The sequence below is a fragment of the Globicephala melas genome, chromosome 13 (genome assembly GCF_963455315.2).
Source record: "Globicephala melas chromosome 13, mGloMel1.2, whole genome shotgun sequence".
Taxonomy (NCBI): domain Eukaryota; kingdom Metazoa; phylum Chordata; class Mammalia; order Artiodactyla; family Delphinidae; genus Globicephala; species Globicephala melas.
In genome coordinates this window covers 67,238,219-67,259,812 of record NC_083326.1, presented here as the reverse complement: position 1 = coordinate 67,259,812, position 21,594 = coordinate 67,238,219, and the positions used below count along the sequence as shown (strand labels likewise).

The following is a 21,594-nucleotide window of genomic DNA, read 5'->3' as shown; positions in this document are numbered from 1 at the left end:
TCTGTGAGCAACGTAGTCAGAGAATATTGCCTGCTATATCAGTAAACAAAGGATGTTGTGGCCATCAAGCCATCAGCCACTGTAGCCACCTTCTTTACGGTGCTGCAGGGGATTCAGGGTGGAGAAAACAGGATACTGGCTCCAGTTCGTTAAGGTGCATATCAAAGAAATGATTTCAATGAGCCCAGACTCCTGCATCTTCCCATGCATAGTAAAGTGCTAAATTCATTAACTTGAGATGTCTGTTTTTTCTTTAATTAACGGTAATCTTTTGATGTTCTGACTACCTGTTTTTTTGGTGCAAAAATTCCTATATATTCTGGCTCCTCCCTTACCTCTTTGGAACAGTCCCCAGAGGTATCAGAGAGGCTGAGAATAAAACATATTCTCAACTTTTAGGTTGTGCAATTTTTTTTCAGCTGACAGAGTAGAGCAAAGCCTTTCCTAACTTTGAACTCTAATGTAGTTTCTTATTTGGGATTTTATTTCAGGCAATGATGCCACAGAGTTGGCAGTACAGCCTGGTGGGTGGGAGCATAGCTTTTGTTGTCAGTTGGGTTTGGGTTTGACATATATATATTTTTAAATAAATTTATTTATTTAATTGTTTGGTTGCGTTGGGTCATTGTTGCTGCATACGGGATTTTCTCTGGTTGCAGCGAGTGGGGGTGGGGGGCTACTCTTCGTTGCAGTGTACGGGCTTCTCATTGTGGTGGCTTCTCTTGTTGCGGAGCACAGGCTCTAGGGCATGGGCTCCAGTAGTTGTGCACGGGTTTAGTTGCTCTGCGGCATGTGGGATCTTCCTGGACCAGGGATCCAACCCATGTCCCCTGCATTGGCAGGTGGATTCTTAACCACTGCACCACCAGGGAAGCCCCTGGGTTTGATTTTTAAAAAACTTTTAGTGCATCTTATCCTGGGCTGCAGTTTCTTCATCTGTAAAATGGTGATAATAACAGTATCTACTTATTCGAGCTGTGAAGATTCAATTAGATGAGTTGTATAAATATTAGCTATTAGTTAATCAAGAAATTTCCCACTGCTTGTCATGAGCAGTTCTAGGTGCTGGGGGTAAAGTGATGAACCAAACAAAGATCTTTATCTTCAAGTAGCTTTTACTTCAGAATGGGATAAAAAGACAACAAACACGAAAAACAGGTAAATAATTGCACAGAGTACTGTGGAAAAAACGGTACAACAAATGCAAGGATAGATTTCATTTGACTGGTTCTCGCAGCCATTTTCCAGAAAAGTCAAAGGTATAATGTTAAAACGTAACTCTGATGAGGTGAATCTGTTAGGGCCTGAGGTTAATTCAGTCCTGGTGTGTAGAATTCTTCTACAGGCTATTGAGTGTGGGTTACAAGTTTGTTTTTTGCTTGTTTGAAAACTCACTTCTTCCAGCTGTGCTTTGGTGCAAGCAGTCTGAAATTGTATTGAGTAGAACCTTGAGCACACTATACTTAACTTGCATTACATTAAATTAGTTTTATCCTCAGCACAATTACAGGTGAAAGACACTACTATTGTTCTAGCGTTGTCTTGCCCAGGGCTCTAGAGCTTGGAAAAGATGCCTCCCAAAAATCTGTGGGACCACCTTTGGTTTTCTTCTTCGCCCATTACCCACCCGTTTCTCTCCTTCGCCAGCTGCGCTTCCCAGCCAGCCCCTCGCTCGCCCCGGGCGCTCGGCTGATCAGCAACCCCGCTCACCCCGGGGGCGTGGTAATCGGCCCAGACCGCGCCCCCTCCCCCGCGACGGCCCGCCCCCTTTTCCCCTGACCGCCGGCTGAGAGGCCGGGCGTGCGCGCGCGCCCCCGCTCGCGGCCCGGCTCTGTCTCGGGAGCGTGCTCTGTGTGGCCGCCGCCGCCATGTTGTTGTGGTTGTGAGAAGGCGGCGGCAGCGGCGGTGGCAGAGGAGCAGCCGGTCGAGACGCTCTAGCGGCCCAGGCCCTGCCCCCCGCCGGCCCTGGCTGGGAGCCTTGTGGGGTGGCGGAGGAGGCCGTGCCGTGACGGGCCTCGCCATGTCCTGCCGCCCGGTAAGGAAGGCCCCCCCCTCCCGCCCCGTCTTCTCCGGGGGTGAGGAGGAGCTGGAGGAGGGGCGGGCCTCGGCCCGGGTGCGGCGGCTGTCACCCTCTGAGGAGGCGGCGGGGGGCTGGGGACGGCGTGCGTGGCCCGGGGAGGGTGGCCCGGGCGGCGGCCGCGGCCGCCAGAGGGAGGCGCGGGGAGCGGGAGCTCAGCGGCCCGGCGCGGCCCGGACCTTCGGCGCGGAGGAGGCGGGGTCCAACCCGGGCTGCCTTCCTGAACTTGGTGGGGAAGGGCCCACGGAGCTAGGGGTGTGAGGCGCTACATCGCAGCGTCCGGGGAAATGTCTGCGGACCCCCGGGAGGTGAGTGTGCGCCCCTCGCCCCGACCGGGTCTGTGGGAGTCCTCCATGGCGAGAGGCCGGAGGTCGGGGACCACGGAGCCCCCGGGGCGAGCGGAGCGGGCCCGGGACTTGTGGGAAGGAGGAGTGGCCGCCTTACTGTGCAGCAGGGCATCACCCTGACCTGGTAGTGCTTGGGTGGGAAGGATGGTTCGGAGGCGGTTGAGAGAGCTCAGCAACACTGGTCAAACAGCTCCACGAAAGATTGCAGAGTAATTTCTCAGATGAAAATCGTGCCACTAAATGTATTGAATCCTGCTGCTTAGGACCCCTAAGATAATATTGTTGGTTGTACTTTGGGCTGGAAAACTTCCTTCAAAATAGTGGGGTAAATTTTATGGCCGTTTTAATAAACTCATCGGGGGTCTGATAGTCTCACCTGTGAGTTTTGCACATTAGCTATTGTTGGGTAATGATGGTCAGGTGTCGTCTCCAGACTGAGGCCTAAATTCTTAACCGTTTTACTATCTTGACATACACTTTGTTATCTGACAGTATTTTTTCACAATGAGGGAAAAAAAGTTGGCATGCCCTTCCAGTTGAGCTTCACCCTCGTTTCTCATAATGTCGACAACAGTGCCATCGAGGCCTGGGTTGAATTAGGTGAGATGATTTTTTTTTAATGTAAAGTAGTCGTGACTTGTACATGAAGAGGTGTTGGGGACCTTCCCCTTTCAGATCCAAGGCTGTTTCAGTAGGGCAAGAGACAAGACGCGTGTTGCTTTTTGCTCAGAGACCAACTAAGGTAAGGTGTGTTGGTGGCAAGCAGAAAGTCTTCTTTTCCAAGGCCTGTGACTTGGGTGGGTAGAAGAGCTTAGAGAATGACACTGTTTTGAGTAAACCCAGTACAGTATGTGTCATTTAACTAAGTTTGGAGAGTTCTAGAATTTTAGATTTGCTCCCTATAAAGGCTTCTTTCAGTTCTAATTACTTTCCTCATTTTCAGGTGGCCCTGAGCTGTTCGAGTGACCAGCACACTGGTGCAGCCCCACTTGTAGTTAGTTAATGGCAAGCCATAGGAGAACCGAGGTTTTCCCTGCTTGTAGGCCAGGTTTTTTTAGTTCAGTCCTTACCTAATTAAATACCAGTTGTCGGAAATAATATGGATTGCCTGAAATGCTGATTCCTGGGCCTCACGCAGGACCTGGTGAATTAAAATCTCTGAGGATGGGGCCTAGGAATCCATCCTTACAAAACTCCCTGAATGATTCTGGTCAGCCAGGTTTGTGAACTTGTGCTTTAGATCACTTTTGGTATTCCAAAAGATTTCCACTAATTACGACTCCTGAGAGTGTTTTTAATTGTTTATACAATTTCAGAGGTAAGGAGGAGGGGGAAGCCTGAGAGACAAAACTGAAAATTGAGCATCTCTTAAAATATAATGGATTTATGTAGGGGAAACAGATTTGTTGCCAAAAATTATTTGTGCAGGTTCTGAGGAACACACTTGATAAAATTAGAGGCTGCTTGACTGGAGGTATATCCAGAGATACAATGAGGAATCCAGAGGAAAGAAGCAGAGAGGAAGAGGCAGTAAGCCTGCTTCTGGCCCACAAAGAGCTCCACTGAAGGTGCTTCCCAGCATCATGATTGCTCCTACACCATCTGATTCAGTTTCTAGTAAAGTGTGGGTAGGGCAGGTGAATTAGCAGTCATTTGAGACAAGGGTTGTGAACCAGGCAGGTTTACTGTGGACTGTGAAGAGTTGTTGAAATATGCCTGAGGCCCTGAGGACTGGTAAAGTCAGTTTTAAAATCTGTTGCAGTTTTGGTTAACACCTTCTGTGGTAAAGTGGAGTGCTGAGTTACCAAAGGAAGTAGTTATATTGCAGAAGGGGTGTGGTGAGGTTTGTTATAAGTTTGGAAGAGTTGGAAGAAAATGTTACAGTTGTATAGAGCAGTGAAGGAGTTTGCTAAATATCCTGTTAAATCATAGTGTAGTATTGTTAGAGAAGTACACCTAGTTGTCCACTACAAGAGCCAGAGGCCATGTTTGTTTTGTTCTTTGGTGTCTCCAGTAGCTAGCATAGTTCCCAGCATATACTGTGCTCTCAGATATTTGTTGAGTAAATGAATAGTATTGAGATGGGAAAAAGAACAGTTTTGGTGGTTGATAACAATGTTTGTTATTAAAAGTTACTTGATCATTTGCATTGGATTAAAGAGTGAGTTTTTTAGTCCTTGTGGTTTGGAACTTTGAGATCCCATCAAGAGATTCTGTTTTCTAAAGACTGCTATTGCACACTATCCTGTTCTCTAGTTTTTGGGTCTTCAATGTGCCTTAATATTTTTTTTGTGTGTGTATGTGTTTCTTCATTTTTTTAGGTATTGGTGTTTTTAAGCACATTTTGTTACATACAGAGGTATTTAGAATAATGGGAAGCTGTAGATTGGCAGAGATTGTGTCATTAATTTGACTCTGTGACTGCTGTTAGGAATGTCGCTTCTCTGGACCTCAGTTTTCTTATCAATCTATGATTAAAGGCCTGTACTTGTTGACCTCAAGTAGTTTCTCCAGCCTGAATTTGGAAATCTTTAATAATTTGTAATTGTTACTTAGTATTAATCTCATATAGGTAGATGAACCTTTTAATTAAAAAAAAACTGAAAAAAGAACATTCTGTTTTGAATTCTGCTTTTGACTTATGGATTTTAGACATTGTCCAAAAGAGCTCTGGAAATTGAGCTCATGTTGCAAGTATTATGCAGAAACAACATGCTTATGCTGTTGTAATTAACTTAGTGTTGAAATCAAAATGGATTTCACATAGGGAACTTCAAAATTTAGTGTGAAGCCACAAGATTAAGAATGGTTCGGGGGAAGTTTGTGTAATTTATGTGGTCAGCTGTTTCTTACAGACCACCCAATTTTGTAATTTTCTGTGGTGAATTTATATGTAATTTTATAATCAGTGAAACTTAAGACAAAGCATGAGATTAAATACATATCCAATTGAATTAGGATTCCCAATAATTTTAGAGGCTAGGAAATTGTTAATATTCTTTGTTATTTTTAATTTTAATTTCATGCTTGTATCTTCACTTTTGCGCCTAGAACCTTAACATACCTTTTGAATTCACATTTGTATCAGATGTTCAAAGTGAAAACTATTGTAGCATGGCATTGGATGACCAGTGAGTCCTGGGTTCAAGCCTGGGTTGTGCTTCTCATTAGCTGTATTGTTTCTGGCAAACCACATAACCCTTTTGAGCTTCAGTTCCTTCATTAGTAAAAGGAAGAAGAGCAAATTCTCTGTTTATATCAACCTGTCAGTGAGGATCAAATGGAGTGGTGTATATGAAAAGCAATCTAAAAATGTAAGGGGATGATAATGGAGTCATATTGTATTACAATCCTATTTTCCTGGAAGAGTTGGCTTGTGGAGCAGTGGTAAAATCTGGTATCTGCTGTCAAGTGCAGAATTTACTAATATCTCTGGTAAAGCAACAACAAAATGTCTGTACTGTGCCTGGAGAAACCTTTTAGCAAGCACTTGTACCAGTCTGCCAATAGAAATGGTCAGTGTTTCAAGAAACTTCAGAGGGATCTGAGAGTCTTACATTTGTGCCCAGGTTTGCACTTGGAGTAGACTTGCTAGATTTCACACATTTTGTTATGTTAGAACGGTGGTAGAAAGTGGAAGGGTCAAGGAGTTTTGTACATTCTGTGTAAAATTTTAGGGCTGTTTTCTAAATGGCAGGTGGCAACGTCATAGGGTAGTGAAATCAACGTGGTGATTTCTAAAAACTAGAAAATATCAGCACATCAAAAATGGTAAAAATAATTATTGATTTGGGAAACTTTTGTTGTTTTATACATTTATATATGTGTATTGAGTTACAACATAAAATGTATTTTTTCTTTTCTTTTTTTTTTGTTTTTCTGCACCCCATGTCTTGCGGGATTTTGCTTCCCCGACCAGGGATCAAACCTGTGCTCCCTGCAGTGGAAGCATGGAGCCCTAACCACTGTACTGCCAGGGAATTCCCTTGTTTGGACTTTTAAAATACATGTGCTATTGTTTCCTTAGGCTAAATTCCTAAAAGTGGGTTTACCTGGCAAAGGGTTTTATTTTTAAATTTATTTTTGGCTGCGTTGGGTCTTCGTTGCTGCACCCAGGCTTCCTCTAGTTGTGGCGAGCGGGAGCTACTCTTCATTGCGGTGCGCGGGCTTCTCACTGCAGTGGCTTTTCTTGTTGTGGAGCACAGGCTCTAGGCGCACGGGCTTCAGTAGTTGTGACACACGGGCTCAGTAGTTGTGGCCTGCAGGCTCTAGAGCGCAGGCTCAGTAGTTGTGGCGCACGGGCTTAGTAGCTCTGCGGCATGTGGGATCTTCCCGGACCAGGACTTGAACCCGTGTCTCCTGCATTGACAGGCAGATTCTTAACCACTGAGCCACCAGGGAAGCCCCAGGTTTTGTTTTTTAAATTTGAATATACTCAGGGCACCCTCTAGATAGGATGCTATTTTAAAGTCTCAGCAAGAGAATATCAGTGTCCAATTCCATGTATTCTTTTTTTTTAATTGGGGTAAAATTGCTTTACAATATTGTGTTAGTTTCTGCTGTACAATGAAGTGAATCAGCTATATGTATGCATATATCCCCTTCCTCTTGGACCTCCCTTTCACCCACCCATCCCACCCATTTAGGTTGACACAGAGCACCGAGCCGAGCTCCCTGTGCAATTCCATATATTCTTGCTAGTGATTTACTACCTTTTAGCTTGTTGGTGGGAGTTTAAAATAGTTTGGGAATAGTTTTCCTTTGTTCTTTTTTCAGCATCAGATCTTAGCCTCTACAGCTTAACTGTGGAAGGGGCAGGTAAAAATGAAAGTGCAGTGATAGGGACTACTTTAGACCAATGGTCTGTAAACTTTTTGATTGCTCATCCCAACAGTAAAAAAAAATTTGAGTATTAATGTTCAATCCTTAAGTATTTAATTTACAAATAATATGTATAGTAACTGGTTATTGTGTACCTTATAAAATATAAACAAAAAAATTAACAAGGATGAGAATTAAAAATAAAGTTCAAATATCTTTCTTGTTTACCCCAGTGGAGCATCTTGGGTACTCCTTGAAGTGTACTATACTCTACTTTGGACGTAACTGCTTTCGACGCTTAAGATTTAACGTTGGGCTTTTATGGTTGACTGTTTTTGGGCCTTTCCACTAATTGTGCAGATGGTCCAGCCTAGTTGGATTATGATAGTCTTTAAAGTGTCCCATGCTGTTCAGAGTCACATCCTCAATAAGTGCAAACATAAACCTTGCTCATAAAGCATCAGTTTGATACCTTTTGTCATTGTTGACGTGGCTGAATTGAAAAGGGCAAATCATAGGATAGGAAACAGTCTAAATAATTAGTCTACTTTTAGATATGAAGAACTGATATTGTGTAGAGTATATTTTTAAAAGTCTATGCTTTATGGAAAGCAGTTTGGTTATAACATTTTTGTTTTCTAAGAGCTTAGGTCTGGGCTTCCCTGGTGGCGCAGTGGTTGATAGTCTACCTGCCGATGCAGGGGACATGGGTTCGTGCCCCGGTCCGGGAAGATCCCACATGCCGCGGAGCGGCTAGGTCCGTAAGCCATGGCTGCTGATCCTGCGCGTCTGTTGCCTGTGCTCCGCAACGGGAGAGGCCCGCGTACCGCAAAAAAAAAAAACAAAAAAGTCTTGGAGACTGAAAAAATTGCTCCGTACTTGCTTTCCTTTGCTTGCAAAATACCACAATTAACCTTTCACTCTAACTCCATTTGGAAGAGCCTGAGTCAGTAACTTTTAAAAAATGCTTTCTTGGGTTGAAACTTTCCCTGATGAATCTTAGATTAAAAGGTAACTTTTTTCCTTAAGTTTGAATAAGTTACTTTTGATTTGCCCCTTTCCTCCCCGCTGTAAGTTATGAAATCAGAAAATGGTGTTTTTTGCACTACAAAAATGAGTCTCCCTCTCACTTCCCATCATGGGGAATTTAATTTCAGTTATTTTATATGGGTCGATATCAGAGAAAGATAATATTGAAATCTTAGATATTGTGAAAAGAGCAACCTTAGCGATTATTTTTTGCTAGTTAAAAGAAATTTTTTTTGCCAGTTAAAAGATAATTTATACTGAAGGGGATTGCTATATACAGTATTTTGGGAAAAGGGCCAGGTATCCCTTTTTACCTTAGGTAGCATGATTTATAAGGTGCTGTCACATACATCTTCTTAGATCCTCATAAGGATTTGAAAGCATCATTTAATCAGGGATGTTGTGACTCCTTTGAGGCCACATGCCTAGTGTTTGACATCATATTTAAAGAGGTAGACTGTAATCCCTGCAGAAGTAGGTACTGATGGCTATTCTCCTTCACTCCTCAGCACTTTATATACTGCCTGGTACAAAGTAAGCTATCAATATTTATGGACTAACTGTTTGAACTCGAACATATATATTTACATGTGTAAATAAGTTATAGCATTGTAAAACCAATACATCATTTTCTGTAGTTAGATTTTTCGTTCATCTGATGTGCACAGAAAATGTTTTTGTGGGAGAGGTCATTAACTTTACATCAGCCTTTCAGATATCCTCTTACTTTCTCTTAAGGATAGATTCATGGTGACAAAAAAATTAGTCTAGATGTAATTCTTTTCACTGTGTGTGTCCCTCCTACTGGCAAGACTGTGTGTGTGTGTGTGTATATGTATGTGTATATTTATTTATATAGTAGCTTCCTATTTAAAAAGGAAACATACTCATTAGTTAGTCGTTGGGTGTATAGTGGTTCTTGAAACATGGACTTCATGGTTTGCCATAGGGTGAATGAAAAGGAGCAAGTATGATTTCTCTCACTTGTCTTACCCTCTCCAGTTGCCTGTACGCGTGGTTTTGGTTTACTCTGAACACACTGAAAAAAAAGTTAGTCTTCTGAAGAAGCTAGTATTTTATTCCCCTTTGGTCTGCTGAACTTAAAATCATGTTTGGTAAGTGAGCTAATATACTTTTATATATAAAAGAGACCCTGTAAAGACAAGAATGGAAATATTAATAGTGATTAATTTCTGGCTGGGATAGTGACCATTTTCTGCTTCATATTCTTCTGTAGTTTCCCAATTTTCTGTAATGAACATGTATTACTCTTATAATTAGGAAAAAGCTGCTATTTTAAAGTACATTTTAATATCCTTAGTTTTCTTTTTTTTTTTTTTTGGCTGTGTTGGGTGTTCGTTGCTGCGCGCAGGCTTTCTCTAGTTGCGGCGAGAGGGGGCTACTCTTCATTGCAGTGCGTGGGCTTCTCATTGCGCTGGCTTCTCTTGTTGCGGAGCATGGTCTGTAGAGTGCACGGGCTTCAGTAGTTGTGGCTTGTGGGCTCTAGAGCTCAGGCTCAGTAGTTGTGGTACACAGGCATAGTTGCTCTGTGGCATGTGGGATCTTCCCAGACCAGGGATCAAACCCCTGTCCCCTGCATTGACAGGTGGATTCTTAACCACTGCACTACCAGGGAAGTCCCTGTCCTTAGTTTTCATTGGCTGGCTTATGAAGGTTTAAGTCATAGTCACCATTGAGGAAGTGGGTTGTGGTCTTCCCTGGTGGTCCAGTGGTTAAGATTCCGCACTTCCACTGCAGGGGGTGCGGGTTCACTCCCTGGTTGGGGAAGTTCTGCATGCTGTGGGATGTGGCCAAAAAAAAAAAAAAAAATAGAGGAAGGAAGTGGTTCCTTAACTGACTCCAGTTCCTAAGCAGAGTGGCAGCTGTAGGAAGTGGTATGGGAAAATGGGACAGGCAAGCTGATTTGAACTTTCTTATTGTAATTTCCACTATGACTGAGACAGTCTGGGCTTTGGTCACAGTTAAACACAAGACCTCCATCTAATTTTTCTTTTCCTAATGAGCTGTTTGAGAATTATGAAACCTTAAAAAGAAAAATCAGATTCTATGTACTGTAAACACAGGACTTGGCCTGAATTCCCAGTTTGCTTGCTGATATGCCATGTGGACTTGCCATGCGGAGCAAGAACTGTAGCTGTGTGTGTGTGTGTGTGTGTGTGTGTGTGTGTGTGTTTAAAAATATCAAGTAGATGGAGAACAGTATGGAGGTTCCTTAAAAAACTAAAAATAGAAGTACCATACAACCCAGCAGTCCTACTACTGGGCATATACCCTGAGAAAACCATAATTCAAAAACAGTCATGCACCACAATGTTCATTGCAGCTCTATTTACAATACCCAGGACATGGAAGCAACCTAAATGTCCAACGATAGATGAATGGGTAAAGAAGATGTGGCACATATATACAATGGAATATTACTCAGCCATAAAAAGAAATGAAATTGAGTTATTTGTAGTGAGGTGGGTGGACCTAGAGTCTGTCATACAGAGTGAAGTAAGTCGGAAAGAGAAAAACAAATACTACATGCTAACACACATATATGGAATCTAAAAAAAAAAAGGTGATAAAGAACCTAGGGGCAGGAGAGGAGTAAAGACGCAGATGTAGTGAATGGACTTGAGGACACGGGGAAGGGGGAGGGTAAGCTGGGACGAAGTGAGAGAGTGGCATGGACTTATATATACTACCAAATGTAAAATAGATAGCCAGTGGGCAGCAGCCGCATAGCACAGGGAGATCAGCTCGGTGCTTTGTGACCACCTAGAGGGTGGGATAGGGTGGGTGGGAGGGAGGGTAACGCAAGAGGGAAGAGATAGGGGGATATATGTGTATGTATAGCTGATTCACTTTGTTATAAAGCAGAAACTAACCATTGTAAAGCAATTATACTCCAACAAAGATGTTAAAAAATATCAAGTGGGACTATAGCAACTCAGATGTGATACTGATTTTGTACATGTAATTCGAACTGGAATGTACTTAGATAAATGACTTATTTTGGCAGTAGAGTCTCATTGGGGTTTTGGTGTTAATGTACAGCTGGGAGTTGAGCCACTGTAAGTTTATTTACTCATTTATCTGTTGATATTTTAGGAACGTCTATGTAATACATCCTTTAGAGTTTAAGTGATAGAGTTTAGGTAGAGCCTGGGCTTTTGCTGTTTATTGCATGTTATAGTGACTTAAATGCTGTGTAAATATTCAGAATGTTAGATTTCTGGGGTAGAACTTTTTTTAACTATCTGCCCTTACTTCATTATTTTATTTTAGTTTTTTTTTTTGTTTGTTTTTTACGGTACGCGGGCCTCTCCCTGTTGTGGCCTCTCCCGTTGTGGAGCACAGGCTCTGGACGTGCAGGTTCAGCGGCCATGGCTCACGGGCCCAGCCGCTCCGCGGCACGTGGGATCTTCCCGGACCAGGGCACGAACCCGTGTCCCCTGCACCGGCAGGCGGACTCTCAACCACTGCGCCACCAGGGAAGCCCTACTTTATTATTTTAAAGAATAAGATTAAAGTTGAAGAGCAATCAAGGTAATAAAGGTAGGTGCTAATATAAATTTATAGAGATTTTTAGTTAAAAATATTATAATAAAGATATATAGGCTTGTCAAAAAAAAATACCCTGTAGAAGTCAATAAAGGCCATGTTCCTCTGTTTCAAAATTCCACAATCTTGGCTTTCTTTTTTTTAAAAGTAAAATTTAAATATTTCAAAATTTAGAAAAATATGGAGAATAATTTAATAATCACCATGTACCTAATTTAAAAGATGTTGATTTAGATTTAATAGATGTTGACATCTTGCAAGATTTGCCTGAAAGGTGTATTTATATTTGTTTTTAAAAATCAAAATATATAGTTTGGAGTCCCTTTTGCATTCATCTTAGATCCTGTTTCCATTATCCAGAGGTGGTTTTACTCTCTTAGCCCATGCTCTTTCATTCTTCCAACAAATGTCTCTGTGTATTTAACATGTAGTATTATGGTGCTTCAAATGTGTGTGGTACCTTAGTGTATATATTCTGTTTGAAAAGCTTGAAATTTATCTGTGTTGATACATGTATATTTACTTCACTTAAAAGCTATTAGCTTAATAGCTATTCAGTTGTATGAATAGAATGCAATTTTAGTCCCCTATTAATAGTTGTTTTCAGTTAATATATAGATCTTAAAATTTCCCTTTAATAGGATCAAACTGTACGTGCTTATCTACAATTTGTTTTTTTCTCAGTAATGTACTACAGACATCTTACTGTATCACAAAATATAGATTTACCTTATTTTTAAGGACTGTAGTGTTTTAAAACTTTTTATAGGCATGCTACAATTATTTATCCAGTCCTTTACTGATGGACATCTAGGGATTTTTTTCCCTTATTACAAAAAGTGCTGTCTCTCATGGATATTCTAGCACTTTATACTTTTGAACAACGGTAGGATAATTTCCACAGAAATAATTCTGCAGAGTAAATTTTGGGGGAATAGAATTGCATGCAATAAATATTGATGCTTTTATATTAAATCTAAACCCATACGTGTATTTGTAACTTTCTTATTCCTGGTCTGTTCACTTAGGTCTGTTCAAAATGGGTGCTATGTAAGAGGCGCTGAGATGGATAGCTTTGTAATATAAAGCAGCTAACATGTTAAAATTGCATAGTAGAAACTAGGAGGCGTCCCAGCTTTATATAGGTGAGGCACATAGAGCTGTGTTCGGGGAATAGTTTTAGTTTTGCTAGCACAGAATAGAGGATTCAAAAATAAGTTTGTAAAGTGCTATAAATTAATCAAATCCTTAAATTATTTGAAATTTCTTTCTTTTTTTTTTTTTTTTTTTTTTTTTTTTGCGGTACGCGGGCCTCTCACTGCTGTGGCCTGTCCCGTAGTGGAGCACAGGTTCCAGACGTGCAGGCCCAGCGGCCATGGCTCACAGGCCCAGCTGCTCCGCGGCACATGGGATCCTCCCGGACCGGGGCACGAACCCGCGTCCCCTGCACTGGCAGGCGGACTCCCAACCACTGCGCCACCAGGGAAGCCCCTTGAAATTTCTTTTACTTGCTGTACTGAGCCCTTTTAGGCTGAGATCAAAGGCAGTTTTGGTGAAGATGTGTTTGGTGGTAGTTTGCATGATCGGGAGCAGGCAAAGATTAGAAAGCAGTGAAGAATCTGTACTGTACTCAGAATTAGGTAATAAGGACCTGAATTAAGGTGGTGGCAAGGTGGTAATTTAGATAGCTAGATTAAAGTAGAGGGTTGTTGGTTGATACCCTAAAGGAGATACACAAATTTGAATGGGAGGTTAGTTGCAAGGATTCAGAGTTGGTGGGTTTTGGGTCTCAGAGAATAGTGATAGTATAGAAATATGGAATTGGGAGGGGGAGCTGGTTTTGGAAAAGGACTAAAATGAAACCCTTCACACGTTTAACATTGAGGCCAGGGTATAGTAGTAAAAATGTCCTGCAGGAGCTTGGAGATAGAGAACTTGAGGCAGGAAGAAAGGTAGGCCTTATCTGGATGAGATCTTGAACCTAGAAGAGCCAGAGATTGAGGCTCACATTTAGGGGAGTGGGAGAAGATTGAATTTTAAGAAAACCTGTTAAAATTAGGTTAATGAGGCATAGTGGAGGCCAAGGAGATTTCCAAACGAGTGATAATTAAATTTGAGTGAAATGGGAAACAATGGGATTTGGTGATCCATACTAGTCATCCATCATTTTCTTAGGTTAATTTTAGCATAATAAGGGATGAGGAGTGGGAGATGAGACAGCATGTATGGAACCTGTGTTGTTCAATAGAACTTTCTCTGATTCCTTCTGACATTCGATAACTGCTGTTCAGTACATATTGAGCACTTGAAATTTGGCTAGTTTGACCAAGGAACTGTTGGGTTGGCCAAAAAGCCTTTGGTTTTTAAGTAAAAATAAAAGACATTTTTCATTTTCACTGAGAACTTTATTGAAGAACATATTCACCCTTTTGGTCCACTACCTTCTGCCATTTTTCAGACAACTTCATAATTCCATCTTCCCAAAACTGTTAATCTTTTTGAGCAAAGAACTGTTCCAGGTGCCTTTTACAGTCTTCTAGGGAATTGAAATTTTTTCCATTAAGAGAATTTTATAAAGACAGAAATAAATGGAAATCCAAACGTGCAATGTCTGGTGAATGCAGCGGATGAATTAGAATTTCCCAGCCAAGCTGTAACAGTTTTTGCCTGGTCACCGAAGAAACATGCAGTCTTGCGTTATCCTGATGGAAGATTGTGCGTTTTCTGTTGACTAATTCTGGACGCTTTTCGTCAAGTGCTCTTTCAGCTGGTCTAATTGGGAGCAGTACTTGTTGGAATTAATCGTTTGGTTTTCCAGAGGAGCTCGTAATAGAGGACTCCCTTCCAGTCCCACCATATACACAACATCAACTTCTTTGGATGAAGACCGGCCTTTGGTGTGGTTGGTGGTGGTTCATTTCACTTGCCCACGATCTCTTCCTTTCCACATTATTGTACAGTATCCACTTTGCATTGCCCGACACAATTTGTTTTGAAAACGGAACGTTTTCATCACATTTAAGTAGAGAATCAAATGCGGAAATATGGTCAAGAAGGTTTTTTTTTGCTTAACTTGTGTGGAATCCAAACATCAAAGTGATTAACATAACCAGGCTGGTACAAATGATTTTCATCGCTTGATTTGGATATTTTGAATATGTCAGCTATCTCCCATGTGGTATAACGTTGATTGTTCTCAATGTCTCGATTTGATCACTATCAACTTCAACTGGTCTACCCGACCATGGAGCATTGCCCAGTGAGAAATCTCCACCACGAAACTTCTCAGACCACTTTTGACACATTTGATCTGTCACAGCACCTTCTCCATACACTGCACAAATCTTTTTTTGCGTTTCAGTTGCGTTTTTACCTTTCTTGAAATAATAAAGCATAATATGGCAAAAATATTACTTTTTTCTTCCATCTTGAATATTAAAACAGCTACACAAAAATTCACCAATTTTGATAAGTTTTTTTTTTTTATAAATTTTCAGCTGCGTTGGGTCTTCGTTGCTGTGCGCAGGCTTTCTCTAGTTGCGGTGAGCTGGGGCTACACTTCGTTGCAGTGTGCAGGCTTCTCATTGCGGTGGCTTCTCTTGCTGCAGAGCACGGGCTCTAGGATGCGTGGGCTTCAGTAATAGTGGCGCGCGGGCTTAGTTGCTCTGTGGCATATGGGATCTTCCCGGACCAGGGATCGAACCCGAGTCCCCTGCATTGGCAGGTGGATTCTTAAGCATTGCGCCACCAGGGAAGTCCCAAGTTTTTTTTTTTTTTTTTTTACTGTACCCTGATACGACAGGTGTCACAATACAGTAACAAAATTGTTTTGAATGAAGTTAAAGACAACTAAGTACTACTAGAGCCATCCCAATAAATTAAAAATTTTTAATTTTAATTTAAATTTAAATAGCCACATGTGGCTAATGCTACATGTTAGATGGCACAGATTATGGTCTGTTAAAATGAAACAGTGATGTAGATTAGCAGGAGGAGGAGATCTCAGGATAAAGTAGAAGCATTTCGTTATTTAAAAATTTTGTTGCAGTGCTATCAAAATTGTGTTGGAATTACGTATTTTAGTGCAAACCAGATTTTTGCATTTTTGTGTTCAGTGTTGGCTATAATTAATTGACAACTCTTTTCTATATAGAAGATCAAAATTAATTTTAAGAGAATTATGGTCTGAAATTTTTTCATGATGTCCCTTTTTTTCTTCTGTCTTGCTTTTTAAAGGTTATAATTCAAATTTTATAATTTATAATTCAAAGTTTATTCAATATCTATTGAGACATTTGGATCTCTATTTTCTCCAATTAAAAGTAACTGAAAATTTCTGTTTTAGAAATCTCATTGAGGAGAGAGGGAATACCAGCTATACTTTAAACAAATCAATATCTTAGATATTTTATGGCTTGAGAAATGGTTTGCTTTGAGAATGATTTATGGTTTAAATTTGAATATTTGATAATACACGAGAGAACCTTTCTTGCTAGGCTTACCTAAATGCACTTTGCAAGAAGAAAAATTAAGTGTAAATGGAAGAACCCATTCACAAACAGTGCTTATTATGTGATTCCATTTCTATAAAGTTAAAAAAAAAAGACAAAACTGATAGATGGCAACAGAAGTCAGAATAATGGTTATTTTTGGTAGTGAGCATAAGGGAGACTATAGGGTTGTTAATGTTCTGTATCTTGATCTGGGTGGTAATTTCATGGTTTTCTTTATGAGAATCATTGAGTTGTATACTTACATAAACTTTTTTGTATGTATGTAACACTTCAGTTTTAAAACTTTTACCGCCTCACAAAATTTTAATGAACATAATTAGCTGAGTTTGTCTTTCTTTAGCTTTTTAATTTTTCTGCTACGTCTGTTCATACGTGAATACACTTAATGATGAAGCCTATTTTGTCTTTTAAAATTACAATCTAAAACATGCAGAAGGGTGCATAAAAAATGTATAGCTTAATGAATTTTTAAAATGAGTATATTGGAGAGATGTCCCTCGTGGTCCAATGGTTAAGACTCTGCTTCCACTGCAGGGGGCATGGGTTCGATCCCTGGCCTGGAAACCAAGATCCCGCATGCCTTGTGGCGTGGCCAAAAAAAACAACTACATTGGAGGGTTTTTTTGTTGTTGTTCATTTGTTTTTGAGTATGTCGTACCTATGTCTGTAAGAAGGGAAGGAGTTGATAGAGGGTGAGAATTTTTGAAGAGAACAAAGTTTTGAGGATTCTCAGAATACCATATCTTTGCCTTGGCTCTTCCTTTACTATCTCCTTGGGCAAATCATTTAACTTAATTTGGGTCTCAGATTTTTCTATACATTGGGGATCATACCTAACCTTCTTTGCAAGGTGACTGGTGCAATTCAAAATTATAGGAACATAGAATAATATTACTAGATAGCCCTTTAGGCTTGAATTCAGGTCTCTGACCTTACAGAACAGAATTGTGATGTGAAAAGATAAAATGATTTGTACAAGGACACACAGCTGGTGATTATTAAGATTATTCATTTACATTGGCTTAAAAATTTTTGAGGCTTTTAAGTATGCTAGGCACTATTCTAAGCAATTTACATGTATTAAGTTGTTTAATTGTCTAGGATTATTCCCAGAGGTAGGTATAATTATTCCAATTTTAGTGATGAGGAAATTGAGGCAAAATGGGGTTAAGTAACTTGCCCAGGTAGTTGCGTTCTTTGCTATACTGCCTAGCTAAGTGAAAGTACTTAAGGCTTTTAGGCAAATATTAAGATCTTTTAATAATGTTTTACAGATTTTGTGAAGTAAAATTTTGGTTTTTGAACCAAAATTAGAAAAAGGAACCTCATTTGTTGTGACTGTCATGATTATGGAAAAGATTGATGTTAATACTTACTGTTTGGGTTTTATTCTGTCCTTGACAAAGCTCATTTTCTTCTTAAAATGACTAGGATGTAAACACTAGGTAGTTTTCTTTTAAAAATAGATTTGTTTTTTTAATCCTAAGTCAGTTTATTTCTACTTTACAAATACTGTTTAGATTTCTAGGCAAAATGTTAATGGAAGGGAGTTTTCAGACTTGGAGGCAGATCTAATAAGGTTTAGTGTTCCTGTATCGGTTGTTTCAGCAGCATCTGGTCCTTGTTTTCAGGACAATAATACAGATTCTGTAAAAATTTATTTTAGACTAAGGTATAACTTACATACAGTAAAACTCACCCTTTTTGAGTACAGTTCTGCAAGTTTTGGAAACACATGATCAACACTAATCAAGATATAGAAGAGTTCCATCACCTCAAATTGTCTTTGGGAACTACTGATCTGTTTTGTCGCTATAGTTTTGTCTTTTCCAGAATTTCATATAAATGGAATCATGCAGTATGTAACCTTTTGAGACTGGCTGCTTTTATTTAACGTAAGGCACTTTGAGACATCCATAGTTTGTGTATCAGTGATTACTTTTTATTGCCGAGTAGCATTCCATTGTATGGATGTACCACAGTTTGTATATTCACGTTCCAAGTTCATTTGGGTTGTCCAGTTTGTTTATTTTTGGCTGCGTTGGGTCTTCGTTGCTGTGCGTGGGCTTTCTCTAGTTGCAGGGAGCGGGGGCTACTCTTTGTTGCAGTGCGCAGGCTTCTCATTGCGGTGGCTTCTTTTGTTGCAGAGCACGGGCTGTAGGGCTTGCAGGCTTCAGTAGTTGTGGCTCACAGGCTCTAGAGTGTAGGCTCAGTAGTTGTGGTGCACGGGCTTTGTTGCTCCGTGGCATGTGCGATCTTCACGGACCAGGTCTCGAACCCATGTCCCCTGAATTGGCAGGGGGATTCTTAACCACTGTGCCACCAGGGAAGTCCTGGTTGTCCAGGTTTTGATAACTACAAATAAAGCTGCTATCAAAGTATTCACACACGTGTGTGTATGCCCATGTATGTGTTTTCTTATGGTTTAAAAAAATATATGGTGCCTAGAGCTTTTTAAATTTTATTATGGAACCTGAAAAAGCTTGTAATTTTCACAGAATTTTGTTAATTGCTTAGTAAACTTCACCCCCCAAAAATTTCACTCTGGAATGAGAATAATTTGTTATACAAATAATCTTACAGTGTAAACTGTAAATAATGAGAATTTTTTAAAATTAAGGAAGTAGGCACATGTACTTAGTGGATATATTTACTTATCAAACTCCTTAGTGCATAATGTCATATTTTGTTTTTAGTAGCTCTTGAATTGTGAATCTTTGACTTTCTTTTGTTCCTCTAGCTAGCAGAATGGTTATATAATTGGTTATGAAAAATCTATAAGTAAAACAGGTTTAGCACTACAGAGTTCCCGCAAGATAGCTGGAAGTATTAATATTGGTTGCCAGTTTCATGTAAACAAGTCATAAAACTTACAGTTTATGGTTGATTAGCTACTTGAATTAAAATTATCCTCTTTTTTTTTCTGTGTAGTGAACTTTCTTTTTCTAGCAATATGAGGGCAAGAAAAAGAGGTGTAGGAGCTTTTATCTTGGGAAAGAAATTGCAGGCAATTTTTGCAAGTTAATGTTTCAGGGTTCTGATTCTGACCCTGCAGAGGACTACAGAGACTGTAGGTGGTATATGACATCTTCGAGAATAGTATGTGTGTGTTTCTTTTGATTAGTCTTAGAATTAGATTAGTTTAAGCCTTTTGGATACTGTGATGAGGTACTTGGTATACAGAGCTACTTTCAGCAATGTACATTTCTTCTGAGTTAAGATATTTAGAAAACTGAATGTTGTGTTTAGAACCAAGAGACATTACACTTCAAATATGAACATTTGGTTAAGGGGATATCTCACTTGTAGGCTATCATGTTTCTAGCTATTTCCCATGGAAATATCCATCCGGAGATGCCCACTCTTGACAGTAATGGGGATTACAAATTAACAGTTTGTTTTCTGTATGTGGTTGTTTGCTAGTGGCAAGACTAAGGTTCTTTACTTTTCCTAAGACTACAATATTGGTGATTCAAGTTGAGAATTCCAGGATAGGGTTGCCAAAATTAGAAATATGGGAGTATGGAGGTAGCAACCATGGGATCAGTATTACGAATAAAATTTTAATTAGCTGTATTAGTTGCACACTTAATTTTCACTGCTACCTAGTGAAGTAGGCAGGGCAGGCTGTACTATTACTCTCACTTTACAGGTGAATAAATTGTGTTTCAAAGCTGTCAGAACTTGTCTGAGGTTGCACTGCTAGTGAATAGCTGAATTAGAACTTCAGTCCAGGTCTTCTAATAACAAGTTGGATGTTCTTTCCACTATTGCAGTTTAGTATGGTGAAGAGCTCAGGCTTGGGTTTTAATCTTGGTTTTACCACTAGTACCATGTGATCCTAGGCAAATTCCTTAATTTCTCCTTGCCTCAGATTTCTCAGTTTTAAAATGGGGATAACAGTGCACTTGGGGCCTTAATTAGGATTCGGCAAATGCTTACAACAGTAGCTAGCCAATAGTAAGCACTCCATATATGCCGGTAGTGGTCGTTGCTACTGTTACTATAGTGATAACACTGCTTCTTTCCCTGAAGGCATTATAACTGTCCATTACTTTTTTTTTTTTTTTTTTTTTGCGGTCCGCGGGCCTCTCACTGTTGTGGCTTCTCCCGTTGCGGAGCACAGGCTCCGGACGCGCAGGCTCAGCGGCCATGGCTCACGGGCCTAGCTGCTCCGTGACATGTGGGATTTTCCTGGACCGGGGCACGAACCTGTGTTCCCTGCATCGGCAGGCGGACTCTCAACCGCTGCGCCACCAGGGAAGCCCCATTACTTTATTTAGAGCTAGGAGCTTTTGCATTCCTGCTCCATGGAACTACTTAAGTTGCATTACACACACTCTTCCCCCATTCCCAGTGTTTTACCTTCTCAAAACGAAGAAATACAAAAATTTATTAGTGGGTTCATCTAAAAAGATACAAAAATAGATTTTTCCCTTTAGAGATATTTGATGAGCCTTCAGAGAATTCCTGGGTATCTCAAACTTTTGTTAACTTGAGAATTCTTCAGCTAGTTTACCTGATACAGAAAAAGATAACTTTTCCTTTGTCAAGAGCATGAAAAACTTTTAAATGTACCCATTTGCATAACATCTACTTAAAGTTATCAGGAGATTTTACAGGGCATTTTTGGACACTTGCACAGAAGAGAATCTTTTAACATGATACTATGTAAACCTGCTTGGGTTATTCATTCCTTCTTTTACTGAAACATGTGAGTGGCTTGCTTGGATATGTATCTGTGTCCTTTCTTTGATAAACACCTGAGGGAGTCTTTGGAAATGCAGTGTTTTGGCCACTATTTCAACTCTGCAGAAATATGGTTTCATGATAAACACAACAAAAAGCACATTGGCAGCAGTCCAGAAGCTGACTCACCAAGGAGTAATGATAGACACTTTGAAGGCAATGGCCTATCCCAGGGTCCTATTTCAAAGCTTCATGCTATGATAACATCAGTGAAAGGCAGCCAAGAAATCAAGATGTGATCTTACTTGTATCTCCTGGGAATAATGGTAGGAAAGACTTCTGTAGTAGGATGCAAGTAAGATTTTTTTCGTAATGATCTTGTAAAACTTGGGGATGGGCAAAAAGGCGCAGATTCAGAATGGTGGTGACCTTTGTGAGGCTGTAGTACCATTTCCTTCTCTTGGACTGGATGAGAATAATCTTGTAATAACTAAGGGTTAACTCAAGAAGCTCAATGCCATATCAGTTTTCTAGAGCTCGGGGAATA

General features: G+C 40.3%; 1 protein-coding gene across 6 annotated transcripts in view; it reads left to right on the top strand.

Annotated features, from left to right (window-relative positions):
- The first annotated feature begins 1,838 nt into the window (after positions 1-1,838).
- MTMR3 (myotubularin related protein 3) overlaps positions 1,839-21,594 on the top strand; it is a 136,842-nt gene continuing 117,086 nt past the window's right edge. For 4 of the 6 annotated variants that reach the window (XM_060311126.1, XM_030860772.2, XM_060311124.1 and 1 more), the window contains exon 1: positions 1,839-2,035. The gene's annotated coding sequence lies outside the window, so the exon portion shown is untranslated. Of the gene's footprint in view, positions 2,036-2,341; positions 2,386-21,594 lie in introns of those variants that run through there. The other 2 variants (XM_030860774.2, XM_060311125.2) reach the window with 2 other exon arrangements.